Source organism: Salvelinus fontinalis, chromosome 3 (genome assembly GCF_029448725.1).
Source record: "Salvelinus fontinalis isolate EN_2023a chromosome 3, ASM2944872v1, whole genome shotgun sequence".
NCBI classification, from domain to species: domain Eukaryota; kingdom Metazoa; phylum Chordata; class Actinopteri; order Salmoniformes; family Salmonidae; genus Salvelinus; species Salvelinus fontinalis.
In genome coordinates, this window is record NC_074667.1 from 20,610,204 (window position 1) to 20,630,306 (window position 20,103).

A 20,103-nucleotide genomic window follows, 5' to 3' on the forward strand; every position below is an offset into this window, starting at 1 on the left:
AAGTGACTTACAGTGAGTGTATACATTTTCCATTTGGTGGCCCCAGCATCAATATACAAGTATCCGTCTTCAATATAGTGTCAAATAATACAAGTTGAGATAGCTCCTTTGGAGGATGGATGTTGTATGTTATTTAAATTTGTCGATATCATGCATTTGCATGCGATTTTATACCCTTCATCTGTTGTATTTAGAAACAGAAAAAATGCCAGCTGTTTTGATATTCACTACATAATATTCAACAGCCGATTTAGTGGAGAGATTACAGAATATCATTGAAGTTGGACAGAAACGAATGCATAATCCAAAGGTCATGAACTTGGAACAGTTGGCGGCATACGAATAAAACATGTGTGGCTGTATGCATAGTGCAGAAGAAGGAGAATAGACAGAATAACCCTGATTCTCAACTTCCATTATAAAAATGGACGGGGTCATTAAGGTATTTTATTTCCATTCACGGTCAACAAGCCACAGGCTCAGTTGGAGCCAATTACACTGAGCGGAGCAAAGGAATAATTAAAAGACTAGGGTTGCATTCCAAATGGCATTTTACTCCCTATATAGTATAGTGCACTACTTTTGACCAGGGCCCTAGTCAAAGGTAGTGCACTATATAAGGAGTAGGGTGACATCTGGGATGCACAGAGATTTTAAGCGAGGCCTCCAAGCTGGAAGCCACATTTACATGTGTAATGAGGCTTAGGCCTCCCCTCCTCTTGATCTGCAGACTCTTAACTGCTCATCGCCCTCTGTGTTTGCCACCTCTCCCAATAACATTGTCTGGTCTGATCTCTTGCCACCTCGCTCCCTCCTCCATCTGCAAGCCAACATTAACCTTCAACACATAATCATAGGGAGACCATTAGTCTTATTGTTGAGATTTCCCCCCCACAGGGTTTTTTCACAGGTCCATTTAGATTTCAGACTTGCAGCTCAAAGATGTTCAGCTCACGGGCACATTGGTATTTGGAAATCTTTTTCAAATAACGTAGATAGGACCCTATTTTCCCTGACGTCTATCCATTGATGGGTCAGGAAAATGGTCAGTTTGTTGACAGGTAAGCGTTAGACGTTTTTGTTGAAGGCACAATCAAATCAAATTGTATTTGTCACATGCGCCGAATACAACAGGTGTAGACCATACAGTGAAATGCTTACTTACAAGGCCTTGTCCAACAATACAGTTAAAAAAATAAATACGTGATAAGTAAAAAAGCTCAAATAAAAGTAACAAATAATTAAAGAGCAGCAGAAAAATAACAATAGCGAGGCTATATGCAGGGGGTGCCGGTACAGAGTCAATGTGCGGGGGCACCGGTTAGGCGAGGTAACTGAGGTAATATGTACATGTAGGTAGTGTTAAAGTGACTATGCATAGATAATAAACAGAGAGTAGCAGCAGTGTAAAAGAGGGGGGGGGGGGGGGGAATGCAAATAGTCTAGGTAGCCATTTGATTAGCTGTTCAGGACACTTATGGCTTGGGAGTAGAAGCTGTTAATAAGTATTTTGGACCTAGACTTGGTGCTCCAGTACCGCTTGCCATGCGTTAGCAGAGAGAACAGTCTATGACTAGGGTGGCTGGAGTTTTAAACAATTTTTAGGGCCTTCCTCTGACACCACATGGTATAGAGATCCTGGATGGCAGGAAGCCTTGCCCTAGTGATGTACTGGGGCGTACACACTGCCCTCTGTAGTGCCTTGATAGTTCGTTGTTGACGTGGACGGCAATGAACCTGAAGCTCTCAATCTGCTCCACTACAATGCATACAACACTGTAAACCAGGACACTCAAAACTGTGCTCTCTTGGTCTAGCTGTCTCTTAGCTGCCTGGGACATTTCATTCCTTTTCTTCCTGCTCTGTAACGTTCCAGAAGTTCTCTCATCTTTGACCGCAAAAAGATTGAATGGAAATGTGTTGTGTTTGGGTCAGGGGTTTCCCGTGTTCATTCTCTGCCTTGGCATAACTACTTGGAGCATTCTGGGACAGATTTGCTGCTCTCTATGGGGCCAATTCCGACCCAAGTTATGTGTGCGGAAATAAAACTTAATTCCCTTTTTATGCACTTTTCTCTATGCGTATTCTGACCTTGAACTTAAGCATGAGAATAACATGCTATTCACCCGTAATTATTTTGCGGTGGAAATCAAAGATATTAAGGTGTGGAGGAGGTGTGTCTACAGATACGCCATATTCTGACCTCGACATAATTCCACCAGCCTAGTGCTCGCGAAAAGGTGGAATAAGGAATGTGCCACTGTAGCAAACATGTGTAACAATTGTTTGGGTTTGAAAACCGGTCAAGGTGTGGAGAAATACTAGATGAAAAATGAGGCGAACAACTTCTACATTTAAAGGTTTAAAAGACATACAGACAGTGCCTTCAGTAAGTATTCACACCCCTTGCCTTTTTCCACGTGTTGTTGTGTTACATCCTGAATTAAGAATATATTATATTGAAATATTGTGTCACTGGCCTACACACAATACCCCATTAATGGAATAATGTTTTTATACATTTTTACAAATAATAGTTTGTAACATGATTTTTAAAATGTTTAATATATTTTTTTTTACCTTTATTTAACTAGGCAAGTCAGTTAAGACCAAATTCTTATTTACAATGATGGCTTACTAGGGAACAGTGGGTTAACTGCCTTGTTCAGGGGCAGAACGACATTTCAAACACAGATTCAACCACAAAGACCAGGAATGTTTTCCAATTCCTCGCAAAGAAGGGCACCTATTGGTAGATGGGTTAAAGTTTTTAAAAAAGGAGACATTGACTATCCGTTTGAACATGGTGAAGTTATTAATTACACTTTGGATGGAAACAAGTCAGGGATTTCACCATGTGGCCAATGGTGACTGTCAGAGAAAACTGAGGATGGCTCAACAACATTTTAGTTAGCACCAGTACAAAGCTAAATGACGGTGAAAAGAAGGTTGTACAGAATACAAATATTCCAAAACATGCATCCTGTTGGCAATAGGGCACTAAAGTAAAACTGCAATAAATGTGGCAAAGAAATGAACTTCATCTCCTGAAAACAAAGTGTTATGTTTGGGGCAAATCCAACGCAACACATCACTGGGTAGCACTTTTCATATTTTCAAGCATGGTTGTGGCTGCATCATGTTATGGGTACGCTTGTCATCGGCAAGGAAAAGGTATGTTTTTTTAGGATAAAAAGAAACGGAATAGAGCTAAGCGCAGGCAAAATCCTAGAGGAAAACCTGGTTCAGTCTGCTTTCCAACAGGCACTGGGAGGCAAATTCACCATTCAGCAGGACAATAACCTAAAACACATGGCAAAATATACACTGGAGTTGCTTACCAAGACGACATTGAATGTTCCTGAGGGGCTTAGTTACAGTCTTGACTTAAATCGACTTGAAAATCTATGGCAAGACTTGAAAATGAATGTCTATCAATTAAGAATTTTAAACAGATAATATGCAAATATTGTACAATCCAGGTGTGCAAAGCTCTTAAAGACATACCCAGAAAGACACAGCTGTAATCGCTGCCAATGGGGATTCTAGCATGCATTGCCTCAGATGTGTGAATATTTATGTAAATGAGATATTTCTGAATTTAATTTTCAATATATTAGCAAAAAGGTCTAAAAACATGTTTTCATCGTCATTATGGGGTATTGTGTGTACATGAGAAAAACAATCGATTTACTCCATTTTGAATTCAGGCTGTAACACAGCAAAATGTGGAATAAGTCAAGGGGTATGAATACTTTCTGAAGGCACTGTATGCATATGGGAAGGTAGCCACGTTCCTCTCAAAGGTTCTCAGCAAATCTCTCCCCCTCCAGAGGGGAGGGAAGACCTAAATACTCTTGCCTTATCTGTTCGCTGTTTCACCCGTCCATGCCTGGTGCCAAAGCAATAAATCAAGACTGAGACCTTAGGGTTGAATAGACTATACATCTGAACCATCTTAATCGCTTAAGGACACCCATGGCCGATTTTATGGCTATAGTTTAAGGGCCTAGATACCAGTTACTAAGACTTGTTTTGTGGTTACCTCTGGCGTTAGAGAGGGCACCTAAAGTCCAAAATCCATTAGGGAATAATCATTGTAAAATAGTTTGCAGCAAAAGTCAAAGCACAAGTGGACATCAATAAAATACATGTTTTACTATTATTCCACACTGGAGAAGGTGGCCCGCACCGGAATGTCTGTGTTATCTACTACCCTGTCTATTGCAAACCAAGAAAACATTTACCAAAGAATATAAATATATTTGTTTTCAGCCACACTTAATTTTGGATTGGATTTTGGTTTTACGCACCACACAAAGACTATTACAGTTTTTTGCATGTGATTGTTTCTGCTTTCCTCACTTTATATTACCTTCAAATAATAGTACCTTTTTAATTATTGTACATGAACCATGCAGAACCATGCAGAGATACATTTGTATATACAGTGTATGTGGACACTCTTCAAATTAGTGGATTCGGCTATTTCAGCCACACTCATTGCCAAAAGATGTATAAAATCGAGCACACAGCCGAGAAATCTCCATAGAGAACATTGGCAGTAAAATGGCCTTACTGAAGAGCTCAGTGACATTCAACGTGGCACCGTCATAGGATGCCAGCTTTCCAATAAGTCAGTTCGTCAAATTTCTGCCCTGCTAGAGCTGCCCCGGTCAATGCTGTAAATGCTGTTTTTATGAAGTGGAAACGTCTACGAGCAACAACAGCCCAGCCGCAAATTGGTGTGCCACACAAGCTCACAGAATGGGATCGCTGAGTGCTGAAGCGAGTAGCACGTAAAAATCGTCTTTCCTCGGTTACAACACTCCACCACTCCAAACTGCGTCTGGAAGGAACGTCAGCACAAGAACTGTTTGTCGGGAACTTTATGAAATTGGTTTCCATGGCCGAGCAGCCGCACACAAGCCTAAAATCACCATGTGCAATGCCAAGCCTCAGCTGGAGTGGTGTAAAGCTTTCTGGCATTGGACTCTGGAGCAGTGGAAACGCGTTCTCTGGAGTGATGAATCACGCTTTCCCATCTGGCAGTCCAATGGACAAATCTGAGTTTGGCGGATGTCAGGACCACGCTACATGCTCGAATGCATAGTGCCAACTGACCTCAACCCCATTGAACACCTTTGGGATGAATTGGAATGGCGACTGCGAGCCAGGCATAATCTCCCAACATCAGTGCCCGACCTCACTAATGCTCTTGTGGCTGAATGGAAGCAAGTCCCTGCAGTAATGTTCCAACTTGTAGTGGAAAGCCTTCCCAGAAGAGTGGATGCTGTTCCCGCAGCAAAGGGGGGGACCAACTCCATATTAATGCCCATGATTTTGGAACACACTTTTGGTCATGTAGTGTACATTTGATAGATTAGCCTACATTCTATTAATACCTAACGTGTGGGTTTGCAGATTAATATAATTTGGTAAAATATGTTGTTCAGTAGCTGATATAGGATAAGGTCGCCTACAAACCAATGTAAAAAATGCAGCAACTCAATGGGAGCAGAGCATTGCAGGAGCACGTTACAACAGGCCCTTCCCAAGCACATTGAACACTATTGAGTTGCTGTGTTTTTATGCATCATTTGTTTGGTCTGAACACGCTCTAAACTCAAACCCAAGGTATATAAACCGTGATTGTTCCCTGGTGTTCCTGAGGGACAGACAATGGAGATGTCAGCCTGTGATCACGCCTTTGCGCATTCCGAGGCAAAGTCTAAATGGGAATGACGAACACGGAGTGGGTCCAACACGTTTAGCTGGACAGAGCAGTGATTATGGAGCTGCCATCTCATGTCCGACGATTTGGAGAGCAGGATCAACCAGCCAACATCACTCTCGGTTCTCTTCAGTCACCTGTGCCCACTCTATATTTGCTTCTGGGTCATTTCAGAGTGTCCGGAGATGTCGTTGGCGTCTCCCAAATCTGTGTCCATGTGCTTGTCCCTCTTCCTTGTTGCGATGCTACGGCACACCAACCAATTCATTCATTTCCCCGACGCCCCTGCAGAACATTGGTGCATCAAGGAGAGGTTCCACGCCAAGGCCCCAATGTGCTCGGTGCCATCGGCGGCACCCATATACTGTAGCCACCAGGGCACCCTCTGTCAACGAGTATGTGTACAGAAATCGAATGAGGCAACAAGCTGTGAATGTTCAAGTGGTCTGTGACGCAGATCAGTTGATTTAGAGAGTGTGTTCCAAATTTCCAGGGTCAGCCCTTGACTCCTTCATTTTGTGGCACTCTGGGTTGGCGGAGAGAATGGCCACTCTGAATGGAGAATTGCTAGTCGGTGAGTAGCCTTTATATAAATCATGTTTAAGGAGTAAGATGTATGTAATTGTGCTATTAGTTTATTAAAAGGTGTTTATCTCAACAGGCGACAAAGGCAATCCACTTCTGCCATGGCTCATGATGTCCTTCCACAACCCTTCAAGCCAGGAGGGGTATAATGTGGCACACTCTCACCAGGGGTATCGTGGAGAGTATCTTCAGAGTCCTAAAGAGCAGGTTCCTGCAATTTGACACTTCTGACTGTACCATGCTGCTAACACCTGTCAAGATGTGCCTGGTGTTTGTGGCATGCGCAATGTTACACAACATGGCAGTGAGGTGAGACATCCAAGCACCCGGTCCCGGTCCACAACAGCTGCAGCAAGATGAAGAGGAAGGCCGTTACCTGCAGGTCACCAGGGAGTTGGCAGTGCTAGGAGAGCATGCCAACAACTGGCCGATGGCTATATTGCTTAGGTGCATCCCCTCAAACCAAACACTTTCCATATATGTGACCCGATTCAGGAAACTAGGAGTATGTCGCAAGTCACAACTTTAAAGGAGAGCCGTTTGAACGTAATTTCTTTTTTAAATCAAAATGCAATTTTCGGGCAGAAATGCCTTCTCGAAAATGTGAACTTTCATGTGCCCTAAAAACATGCGAAATGGTAAATTAATAAACTAGTAATATTAGACACTCAGAACAAACTATAAACTGAATTCAGTCTTTATTATTTAAAGTTCCCCTGGTTTGTGCCTTTTTTAACTTGGGGCTACGGTCCTGGAGTTCCTCTATAATCTCCCCCAATCTGTTGTTAAGGGTAGCATTGAGCTCCTTCAGCACGTGGTCAATCAACACCCTATCACAGCTTATTGTGTAATAGACAACATCACTTATTCAAAATTTGTGACAGGCACAAGTCCTTTCTTCATAACGCATTTGTGTACAAATTCCAATTTGTACACACCTAGCTAGCTAGGCTAGCTAGGTGGCTAACATTGGCTACGTTAGCTAGGTGGCTTATGTTCGCTGGGTTAGCGGTTAGGGTTAGGTTTAGGGGTTAAAATTAGGGTTTGGTAACATGCTAGCTAAGTTTAAAGGGTTAGGGTTAGGTTTAGGTTAAAGTAAGTGTTAGCTAACATGCTAAGTAGTTGCAAGGTAGCTAATTTGCAAAAATGCTAAAGATTTCCGTGATGAGATTTGAACACGCAACCTTTGTAACCTACTGTCTTAATCTGTGATTGAATACAAAATCACTGAATCAAAAATCTAAATCAATGCACTGAATACACAATTGTGTACTGCACACAAAAACATGTATTTCCAATAAGCAATGAGTGTCTATTTTACAATAATCTGTGATAATGAGTTGGATCAATTCCTGTTAGGGCCGTGGTCAAACGGGTGCGGAACGTCTCCTGGAGAGCCCTCTCCCCTCTGTATTGTCACCCCTATTTGCTATGTCTTTAACCAAAGCCTAAAGGAATGTGTGTCAACAGGCGTGGAAGGAAGCTAAAGTAATTCCACTACCGAAAAATAGTAAAGCAACCTTTGCTGGTTCTAACAGCCACCCAATCAGCTTGCTGCCTGTTCTTCATAAACTGATAGAGAGAATTGTGTTTGAACAAATACAATGCTCTTTTTTAAAGAACAAGTTTACTACTGACTTTCAGCATGCATATAGAGAAGGGCACTCAACTTGTACTGCAGTTACTCAGATGACTGGCTAAAAAGAAATGGATAAGAAGATGATAGCTGGAGCTGCATTTTTAGATTATCAGTGCAGCCTTTCATGTTTTTGGTCATCATTTGTTATTAAAAAAACTCACCTGTTAAGGCTTTAAATCACCTGCCATCGCATGGTTGGAGAATTACAATAGAACTCCGAGAGTATTCTTCAATGAAAGCTTTTCTAACGTCAGATATGTACAGTGCGGTATCCCTCAGGGCAGTTGCCTTGATATGCCACTTGTCTTACAAAAAGCCCAAACTACTATACATGCTGATGATTGCACACTCTACACATCAGCACCTACAGCCAGTGATATCACTGAGACTCTTAGCAAGGAGTTACAGTCAGTGTCAAAATGGGTAATTAACAAGATAATGATCTTAAATACATCTAAAAGCATTGTATTTGGTTCAAAACATTCTCTTGGACCAGAACCTCAACTGGAGTTGTTCATAAAGGGTGACCATTGAACAAATTGAAGAAGTTAAACTCCCAGGAGTAACATTGCTAAGTAGTTGCAAAGTATGCTAAGTAGTGGCTAAGTCAGTTATCATGGTCAAGTCATTTTGACAAAGTTGTTGTGAAGATGGAAAGAGGTATGTCTGTTGTAAAAAGCTGTTCTGGGTTTTTTCAGGCTCTGATCTTGTCCCATCTTGATTACTGTCCGGTAATATGGTCAGGTGCAGCAAAGAAATACCCATCAAAGCTGCAGCTGGCTCAAAAAAAGCACCACGCCTTGTCCTGAACTGTACACACTGAACTAACATCAACAACATGAATGATAGTCTTTCATAGTTAAGGAGAAATTGACAACCTCTCTTCTAGTCTTTAAAAAAACTTGTGTGTGTGTGTTGAAAATGCCTAACCACTTGTATAATCTATTAGCGTACACTTCAAACAGGCGCACATCAGACACGTGTTTCTTCAGGTACCCAAACCAAAAACAAATGAAATGCGTCGCTCAGTTATATTTACAGAGCCATGTCATCGTGGAATGCTCTGACACAAGAGGTTAACAGGCAAAAAGCAAGTTTAGCTTTAAAAAAAACATATTGTATCACAGCACATCTCCTCTCTCTAAAGATCTACTTTAACAGTAGGCTACTGTATATAACAATACGAATATGGATATATGATTAGTGTGTAATTTATATTGTCTCTTGGTGTCTTTCCTATATTTAACTCTTATTTTATTTAATGTAATATCTTATGTTGTTCTTGTTTATAACTGTTCTGTACTTTGTCATGCATTCGTATGTTTTATGTGGACACAAGGAATAGTAGCTGCTACATGTGCAGTAGCTAATGGGGATCCTCATGAACTAAACTAAACTCTTCCATCCGCTCCTCCTCCAACCGCAATAGAGGGCAGTACACTGGGTCATCTGGACCTGGGGATGGATTGGCACTGGTACATGTCTTTCTTCCTCTGTTCAACCCTCAACTGGAGGAAATCTAAGTAGGCCTACCGCCCTCTCTCGGAGGAACAGCAGGTGTCTCCTGGTCTGAGGAGATGAACGTAGGAGGGAAAGTCTCAGTTTTACCTATACTGTAGGACGCCTATCTGCAGTCTCTAATTATACATTTCTTCATTTCTTTCAACAGTGTCATGGAATTGCTGTCCTTACCGACTTGTGCTTCTGCAATCCCGGCTACAGCATCCGATAGGGGGTCACTGTACGACATCCAAACTGCTTTTATTTGAGACAGATGTCTCCAACTACATATTATTTACCAATAAATAAAAAAGATTGTATGTCTACAATTTGTCTTTTTTTCATACCTTATCATTGTAGGCTAATTAATACTGTATGTATTTACCTTGATCATTATCCACACCATCATCCTATCCGTGGGTGTCGGTGGTGGAGAGGGTCGATCCAATCAGCTCCTCCCAAGGAGTGAGGTGGAGGTCCGTGCTCGGCCCTTCACTGGTCGCACTGAACGAGGTCCTATGGTTCAACAATCTGGACTGTAAGGCAGTTTGGATGTCTCTAAATGTGTGTTTTGCAACTTCTCAGGGCGCTCATCCAGCCTAATACCGATTGCCAGATTTGTTGTTTTCTACTGGAGTCACTTTTAAGCATATAGCAAATAAATAGAGCGAGTCACATCAGTGGCCAGTATCTCCAGCTCCTCGCTGGAGAAGTTGGTTTAAGTGTCTTTTTTTTTGTCTCCTCCATTGTGGTTCTAGTCATACTGATAACCTTAAATAGCCCAGTATTCCATTCCATCCAGTTGAAACAATTTTTTACAAGCCGGGTGATAGCCCTTCATTTACCATGATGATAACCCCACTGAAATGGTGCGAGCTGCAGCTGTTAATTGAATTTTGCTTGTGCACATGTAATCCCTGAAATTGAGTCCAGCTGCCCCACCACCTGCACAAGTAAAAAAATGGCTATATTAGGCTTTGTGCACTCATAGTTTCAAATATGCAAATTCAAAATAGCTTACGGTCAAGCACTATCCAGGTTCTAAATGTCAACTTAAATTTAATTATATTGACAGCCAAAGAAAGATATTACAATTTTAATCTGGGGGTAGCCTGTTTTTAGCCCACATGTTTCAATAACAGATGTGTATTCTTATTTCATTGGTGACATGTTAAGGCATTGACTTTCAAAATAAAATTAGTGAGGTTCTTGAGCTGGTTTGTTTAATGAGGAAATGTTGTCTGTGTGGGAACTCCATGATCAAATTGCAGGGGGCAACATAAGATCAACATGGGGTGTGGTTTTCTTGCCTAGAATATACATTTGCAGAGTGCGGAAGGAAGACACACCCAACTAGCTTGTCACACACATGAATAACATAAGTCTGATAATAACGCGTAGCGCGTAGAAAAGGACAGTGGCTTGTATTTCTTCATGGATATCAAGGTAAGCCAGGTTTTCTGAACTATTTTACCAATATTTTTTTTTAAATGATAAAATAATTTATCTTTTGTCTCTGAGTTTTCATAATTTTACTTCAATTCGCAAGAGGCTGAATCTCATCGGAAAAATCATCAGAGCAAGGGAAACAGCTTCCCCTGTCTCAGAATGTGTAGCCCATGTATCTGATGACCAAAAGAGTATGACATGTTGCCGCCGTAGCATTTGATTGATTGATGCCAGCAAGCATTTGGCCACCCTTGATAAAAAAAAAAATAATAATATTTAGCCAGTCAGTATTGAGCTGAGCTCAATTGTGGGTTGTCCTGGCACAGCAAAACTCCCCCCAAGGTTGGCCAGTTTGGATTTGGCTTCACTCAAATCAAATGACATCCAAAGCAAAATGTTATTGTCAGAAAAACATGTCTTTCTGGTCTGCCTGTGTTGTCCTGCAGTAGCTAGCTTGCTAAATCAGCCATTTTCTAAGCCATGGATGGAGATGAGTATTTGGAATTAATTTTCTGTACAGGACAAGGATTATGACGCCGAATCTGATATCACCAAAACAAATGCATATATTGTGCCACTAGCCTGAGATGATTGTTCTAAATGAAGCCAAGATGTAGCCTAGTAGGCTCACGTTAACTAGCTAGCTAGCTTTGCTGGTTCATTGTTGCCTATGTAAAGAAGTTAGGCTAGCAAGCATTTTAGCTAGGTAAGCTATGACAACAAAAAGCATACTGTATGACAGAGCCATAGACCGTTTTGCCTACATGAAAGCATTGGCTTTCAACTAATAATTACTTGCACGGATGCACGCACACACAGAGAGAAATCAGTACCCTGGATAGCCACATGATATTTAGGAACATTGATTAGACTACGTAGTTTTTGGTATCTTTAAGTTTGTATTCATTGTATTAAACTAAGCATACATAGCCTAGTTGATTTTATGATGTTTAAATGTTTATGTTGAGATGTTGCTGGCATAGCGGAGGCAGTGCTCCTGTTGTCTTTTTGTTGACTTGCGTTAACTCTGTGGTTCTAAATCAGTAGTTGTTTAGTAAACTGTCAAAAATATTAACTTGCTTGACCATGCTGTAGGTCATGTAACTGTTTGTTACATGCAATATTTGCTTTGTGGACTTCACGAGACAGAGGTTGCTCTCCAGTTTTGTGATGAAACAAACGTATGTGCAGTTGAATTTATTCCGCCACTGTGTGACTGTCTTTTTGTTGTCTCGGTCTTATTGTATATCACGGTGGCGTATGAACGAATGGGTTTTATCACGACATAGGGTGTAATATGGCTTTTTTTACTTACTTCCCCAGTGATTTAACCCACGCACCGCTACTGAAAAAGGAATAGATTTCCTAAGTCTGAATCGGGTGCTATGTTTTTTTTTTCCCCCCCATTTTGTTACACTCTACTTCTGAAAATGTTTACAATACGTGCAAATGTCTCTTAGATGCCATGTTCCTTTCACTCTTAGTCCTGCTGGGGAGCATGAATCAATACATCAACCCATTCATGAATTACCAGAATGACATACTATACATTTACAGTATATTGCTGCGAAGAAATAGCTTTTTCTAAGAGGATTTGTTGAGTAAGGAAAGAAACTTTGAATACTTTCATGTTTTGGCTAAAATCAGCTGTACACCAAATGCTAAAAGGTAGTTCTGCCAAAAAACATACTTTAAAAAACATCTCCAGGGTTGATTTCTCAATTTAAAGGGCAATGTATGACCCACTCATAGTTTCCTGAAAAAAATAGACAATTAAAACAAGGCCTTACAGTATCGTAATCCTCCTTAAGGATCCCTCTCTGCACTGGGTATTACAATATTACCATTTCGTCATGATATTTACTTGCATATAAAGCTCATGCCTAGTGGGAGAAACCTGTTATTTATTCAACAAATTAGGCAGCCAAAGGCAGAGCCTGGAGGTACGGGAAGGCAGCGGTTGTTTGCGTGTTAAATTAGCTTGAATTTTGTTACCGTTCCCGAGAACACTATTTATCAGCTGGATAATTCGGATAGAGCACAGCCTCTCAGAAGTGAGCATAATTGCCTAAATGTTTCTAACACCTGGAGTACTAGCAAAACATTTGATATCTGCACTTTGGCCATGATTCTGTCTGCTCTGCCTTCAGTACATGCATTTACTTTATGGCCTCTAAAAAATGTGTAAGGCCAATGACTGTATTTATTTTCCCCCAATAGTTTCTGGATTTCTTGGTTGCAATGTTTCCACTTGTGCTAACTTTGTAGTGTATTCTAGATAGTCATTTTCTAGATAGTCATTCGACTTTATTCTCCTCTCTGTACTAGTCATGCAGGTTTACCATGGCATAACAAAACATGCACTGCCATCCTATATGGTGTCTACACAGTCCAACACAGTGGACACTTCATTTGCTCGAAATATCCCCTTTAAGCCTATCAACACACACACCACCATATTTCCACTTTCAGCCCAGGAACTCTGTCATCCCAGCATCTGTCAGCTCAGTATGGCTCAGTATGGCCCACGCCACCTCATTAGGGGCTTTTCATTAAGTGTGTATATGGCATGCCTATCACCCATGCCTTGTCAGCGTGTGAGTTTTGTGACTCAAGTTTGGTGGCACCGCAGTGAAAATGGGAGGAGCTGTCAACATGGCATATTTGTTTGTGTTTAAAGGCAAGATAAATCAGTCGAAGAAAATGGCTGAGATGTAAATAAAGGACTTAGGGTTCTGTCCCAAATGGTACCCCCTGTAGTGCACTACATTTGACCAGCCCCCATGGGCAAAAGTAGCTCACAATGTAGAGTGTCAAGAATAGAGTGTCATTTGGGACGCAACTTTAGGTGACAGAGGATAAGCAGCTTTAGCTCGGAAGCACAGTTCATGCCAGTTGTGTGACACAGTCGCACATTGTGGCAAATAACTTTTCTGCTATTTATTTTGGGGTGTTTATGTCTGTCCTTTAGGTCCCTATGAAGGGATTCGTACAACTGTATGTCTTTCTGAATACAGTAAGGGGTTGAAGAAACATATTGGTGACACGTAGGCTACATAAAACTGTTGTCGCTTACCGTATTAGAATCTCTATTAGCTGTTCCTTATGAGGCAGCTACTCTTCCTGGGATTCACTGTAGGTTCCTTCTGAATTTACATATTTGAAGGCTCATCTTGGATCGCCCAGGATTGATAGAGAGAGAGAGAGATCCCTATCCTCTGCCGTGCCTTGATTGCATTACTGTTGATGATGTCTGGAAATGGCCCATCTACAGTTGCTAGCCCCAATTCTGACTTGTGCTCTGATATCTGTTTCACTGATTTCTGCTCTCGTAAATGCCTGGGTTTTTGGCATGTTAACACAAGAAGTGTATTACCTAAAATGCATCAATTGAAAGTGTGAGTTCACAGCTCCAATCCAGATGTGTTGGTCATTACTAAGACGTGGTTAAGAAAGAGTTTTTTGAATACTGATCGGCTTTATCGGCAAGACAGATCTTCCAAAGGTGGGGGAGTGGCAATCTTTACCAAGGATCACCTTCAGTGCTCGGTTGTCTCCACAAACAATTAGATTTGTTGGTTTTAAGCAATAACTTTCAAATAGTTTAATTTCCACTGGCCTCTCATTGAAAGTGCTGTATCTCCCTCATTTTCAGAGTAAACGCCTGAAACAATGCCTAAAGACTGGCCACATGTAGAGGAAGCCACATAGCTCGTGAACTGGGTCCTTAGTCTTTGTATGGTGGATAGGCTTTCAATGGAAAAACAGCCTTTGAAAATAATTGTACTTCCTGGTTGGATTTTCCTTGGGTTTTTGCCTGACATATCAGTTCTGTTATACTCACAGACATTATTTTAACAGTTTCTGAAACTTTAGAGTGTTTTCTATCCAAATCTACTACTTATATGCAAATCCTAGCTTCTGGGCCTGAGTAGCAGGCAGTTTAATTTGGGCACGCTTTTCATCCAACATTCCGAATGCTGCCCCCTACCCTAGTGAAGTTAAAGACCCCCCTCAGCCCCCAGCTGTGCCCTGGACACCATATATGAATTGGTTGCCCCCCATCTATCTTCAGAGTTTGTACTGTTAGGTGACCTAAACCAGGATATGCTTAACACCCCGTCTTAACACCCCTACAATCTAAGCTAGACGCCCTCAATCTCACACAAAGTATCAAGGAACCTACCAGGTATAAACCTAAATCCGTAACCATGGGCACCCTCATAGATATCATCCTGACTTTTTTTAATCGACCTAGCCTGGGTATCCTGGAAGGATATTAACCTCATCCCGTCAGTAGAGGATGCCTGGTTACTCTTCAAAAGTGCTTTCTCACCATCTTAAATAAGCATGCCCCATTCAAAAAATGTAGAACTAAAAACAGATATAGCCCTTGGTTCACCCCAGACTTGACTGCCCTTGACCAGCACAAAAACATCCTGTGGCGTACTGCATTTGCATCGAATAGCCTCCGCGATATGCAACTTTTCAGGGAAGTTAGGAACCAATATACACATTCAGTTAGGAAAGCTAAGGCTAGCTTTTTCAAACAGAAATTTGCATCCTGTAGCACTAATTCCAAAAAGTTTTGGGACACTGTAAAGTCCATGGCGAATAAGAGCAACTCCTCCCAGCTGCCCACTGCACTGAGGCTAGGAAACACTGTCACCACCGATAAATCTAGGATAATCGATCATTTCAACAAGCATTTTTCTACAGCTGGCCTTGCTTTTCACCTGGCTACCCTTACCCCGGCCAACGGCTCTGCACCCCCCGCAGAAACTTGCCCAAGTCCCCCCCCCCCCGCTTCTCCTTCACCAAAATCCAGAAAGCTGATGTTCTGAAAGAGCTGCAAAATCTGGATCCTTACAAAGCAGCTGGGCTAGACAATCTGAAAACTCTCTTTCTAAAATTATCCACTGAAATTGTTGCAACACCTATTACTAGCCTGTTCAACCTCTCTTTTGTATCGTCTGAGATCCCCAAAGATTGGAAAGCTGCCGCAGTCATACCCCTCTTCAAAGGGGGAGACACTCTAGACCCAGACTGTTATAGACCTATATCCATCCTGCACTACCTTTGTAAAATCTTCGAAAGCCAAGTTAACAAACAGATCACCGACCATTTCGAATCCCACCGTATCTTCTCCGCTATCCAATCTGATTTCAGCCACGCTCAAGGTCCTAAACGATATCATAACCGCCATCGATAAAAGACAGTACTGTGCAGCCATCTTCATCAACCTGGCCAAGGCTTTCGACTCTGTCAATCACCGCATTCTTATCGGCAGACTCAATAGTCTTGGATTCTCAAATGACTGCTTCACCTGGTTCACCAACTACTTCTCAGATAGAGTTCAGTGTGTCATATCAGAGGGCATGTTGTCCGGACCTCTGGCAGTCTCTATGGGGGTGCCACAAGGTTCAATTCTCGGGCTGACTCTTTTCTCTGTATATATCAATGATGTCGCTCTTGCTGCTGGTGATTCTCTGATCCACCTCTACACAGACGACACCATTTTGTATACATCTGGCCCTTCTTTGGACACTGTGTTAACAAACCTCCAAATAAGTTTTGTTGCCATACAACACTCCTTCTGTGGCCTCCAAATACTTTTAAATGCTAGTAAAACTAAATGCATGCTCTTCAACCGATTGCTGCCCGCATTCGCCTGCCCGACTAGCATCACTACTTTGGACGGTTCTGACTTAGAATATGTGGACAACTACAAATACCTAGGTGTCTGGTTAGACTGTAAACTCTCCTTCCAGACTCACATTAAGCATCTCCAATCCAAAACTACATCTAGAATCGGCTTCCTATTTCGCCACAAAGCCTCATTCACTCATTTTGCCAAACATACCCTTGTAAACTGAGCATCCTACCGATCCTTAACTTCAGCGATGTCATTTACAAAATAGGCCCCAACACTCTACTCAGCATATTGGATGCAGTCTATCACAGTGCCATCCGTTTTGTCACCAAAGCCCCATATACTACCCACCACTCCGACCTGTATGCTCTTGTTGGCTGGCCATCGCTACATTTTTGACACCAAACCCACTGGCTCCAGGTCATCTATAAGTCTTTGCTAGGTAAAGCCCCGCATTATCTCAGCTCACTGTTCACCATAGCAACATCCACGTAGCACACGCTCCAGATATAAGCTTGAGACTTATATCTCCCTCACTAACTTTAAGCATCAGCTGTCAGAGCAGCTTACCTATCACTGTACCTGTACATAGCCCATCTGTAAATAGCACACCCAACTACCTCATCCCCATATTGTTATTTATTTATTTTTTGCTCTTTTGCACCCCAGTATCTCTACTTGCACATCTATCACTCGTGTTAATGCTAAATTGTAATTATTTCGCCTCTATGGTCTATTTATTGCCTTACCTCCCTAATCTTACTACATTTGCACACACAGTACATCGATTTTTCGATTGTGTTATTGACTGTACGTTTGTTTATCCCATGTGTAACTCTGTGTTGTTGTTTTTGTCGCACTGCTTTGCTTCAACTTGGCCAGATCGCAGTTGTAAATGAGAACTTGTTTTCAACTGTCCTACCTGGTTAAATAAAGGTGAAATAAAATACAAATTTGAAATACCTGTCGCAAGACCCACATGTTGATGCTTATTTATAAAACCCTCTTAGGCCTCACTCCCCCCTATCTGAGATATCTACTGCAGTCCTCATCCTCCACATACAATACCCATTCTGCCAGTCACATTCTGTTAAAGGTCCCCAAAGCACACACATCCCTGGGTCGCTCGTCTTTTCAGTTTTCTGCAGCTAGTGACTGGAACAAGCTGCAACAAACACTCAAACTGGATAGTTTTTTTTCTCAATCTCTTCATTCAAAGACTCACTCATGGACACTCTTACTGACACGTGTGGCTGCTTTTTGTGATGTATTGTTGTCTCTATCTTCTTGCCCTTTGTGCTGTTGTCTGTGCCCAATAATGTTTGTACCCTGTGCTGCTGCCATGTTGTGTTGCTACCATGCTATGTTGTTGTCTTGAGTCTCTCTTTATGTAGCGTTGTGTTGTCTCCCTTGTCGTGATGTGTTTCTTGTCCAATATTTTTATTTCATTCATTTTTAATTCCAGCCCCCGTCCCCACAGAAGGCCTTTTGGTAGGCCGTCATTGTAAATAAGAATTTCTTCTAAACTGACTTGCCTAGTTAAATAAAGGTTAAATAAAATAAATACATACAATTTCTCTCTTAGATGAGATGTGCTGGTTCACTTGCTTATTCAACATGATTTAAGATCGTAAGAAGGCACCCAAAGCTTTTGTTGCAATATCCGGTGCCATCTTTTCCTAGAGGTAATAATGAGAAGTGACAAGTTGAATCATTCAAACCGTTATACAGCCTTCTTGTTCTTTAATTCCTCCACATTTCCACCCCCTCAACATCTGTGTCTTTCCATTTTTGGACCTACCCCCAAATCTGTCACATTCTCCTTGTCTGCCCTTTTCGGATTGACACGTTAAACAAGTCTCAGGCCTGTGTCGATCCCCCTCATCGACCCTGTGGCATTTGCCAGACTAGATGCAAATAGACAGATATCATATAGTGCTGTGTGTGCAGGAAAAGGCTGGGGCGGAGAGGCAAATGCTGAGTATGGCCCCGGGTAGAGGTGCCTGTCAACTCAACATAGCCTTCTCAAAGCCCAGCTAGTGGGTCAGTGTGACAGATCACCAGGGCTCAGTACTCCCCTGGGACAATACAAGTGAGATGAATAATGCGAGGGCCCTCAAACACACACACTGGCACATGCGCACACGTGTGCTCACATTGCCACGTACACACACATGGGGGCTCATGCGCACAAAAACATGCTCAAATCATCCGCAGTCACATGCAATCGCACAGACAGAAGCATGTGCACAGTCACACATACAGATTCGCACGCACACATATATGCACACATACAGATCCCCCTCCCCACACACACACAGTTGCATGCAAATAGACAATCTGACAAGCAGACATGCAGATTTATTTTATGTGTTGCATCCGAGATTGACTTAATCATTTTTTAACCCACTAAATTGACATTCAAACATTTCTTGCTGATTAACATGCACATATAACCTGAAAGACACATACACTGTCTTGATTTAACAACCCTCTTCAATTTTTCCAAAACAATTCTCACACAGAGTCATTTTACAAATATTCACTTAAATGTTTAATTTCATTCTAACCTCCCCTAATGATTGTGAATGGCACGCTTGTCGAAAGGATTGGACCAAGGCACAGCGTGCGTAGAGTTCCACATATTTTAATAAATTGAAACTCATCAAACAAAACAATAAAGCACAAGAACAAACAAACCGTGAAGCTACTGGTGTGCGCACACAGGCAACTATCTGTAGACAAAATCCCACAAAGCACAATGAGGAAATGGCTGCCTAAATATGATTCCAAATCATAGACAACGAAAAACAGCTGTCTCTGATTGGGAACCATACCCGGGCCAACATAAATCATTAATCACCTAGATGACCCACCCTAGTCACTATCACGCCACAACCAACATAGAGAAGAAATAGCTCTCTATGGTCAGGGCGTGAAGCCCTTTGCGACGATTTGGGGTTAATTTATCTTACCTTGACACGACTGAACTTCAGTCTCCCCTCTTAAAGTCTCCCTGGTTGCCCACTGAAGTGGCAGATTACCTTCACAAATGGGAAAGCAAGACACATTCTCTGGACCTTTACCCTGTACCCTGGCCCCAGGGAATATATGCTCGTTTTGGAAAATTCTATCCCTCTTGCTTTTCAAGGGTGTTTCCGATGTAAAGGGTCAGAAGGGGTACTGTTAGATAGAAATCTAATTAGGTGATTGTGCTTGAGGGAGCTGTGATACACACAATTATGAAATCAACAGTGACATTAATTAAAAATATAGAAAATAGTATGATTTTGTACACCAGCTTCAAACAGCTGAAACTGACAATAATATTTTGGGTTATGGAAAATTCACTACATTACCAAAAGTATGTGGACACGTGATCGTCGCACATCTCATTCCACACTCATGGGCATTAATATGGAGTTGGTCCCCCATTTGCTGCTATAACAACCGCCACTCTTCTGGGAAGGCTTTCCACTAGATGCTGGGACTTGCTTGCATTCAGCCACAAGAGCAATAGTGTGGTCGGGCACTGATGTTGGG

General features: G+C 41.8%; 1 protein-coding gene across 2 annotated transcripts in view; it reads left to right on the forward strand.

The window, feature by feature from the left end:
• The window catches only part of LOC129840734 (cadherin-22-like), a 334,105-nt gene that overhangs the window by 296,434 nt on the left and 17,568 nt on the right, over positions 1 to 20,103 (forward strand). The window lies entirely within an intron of this gene.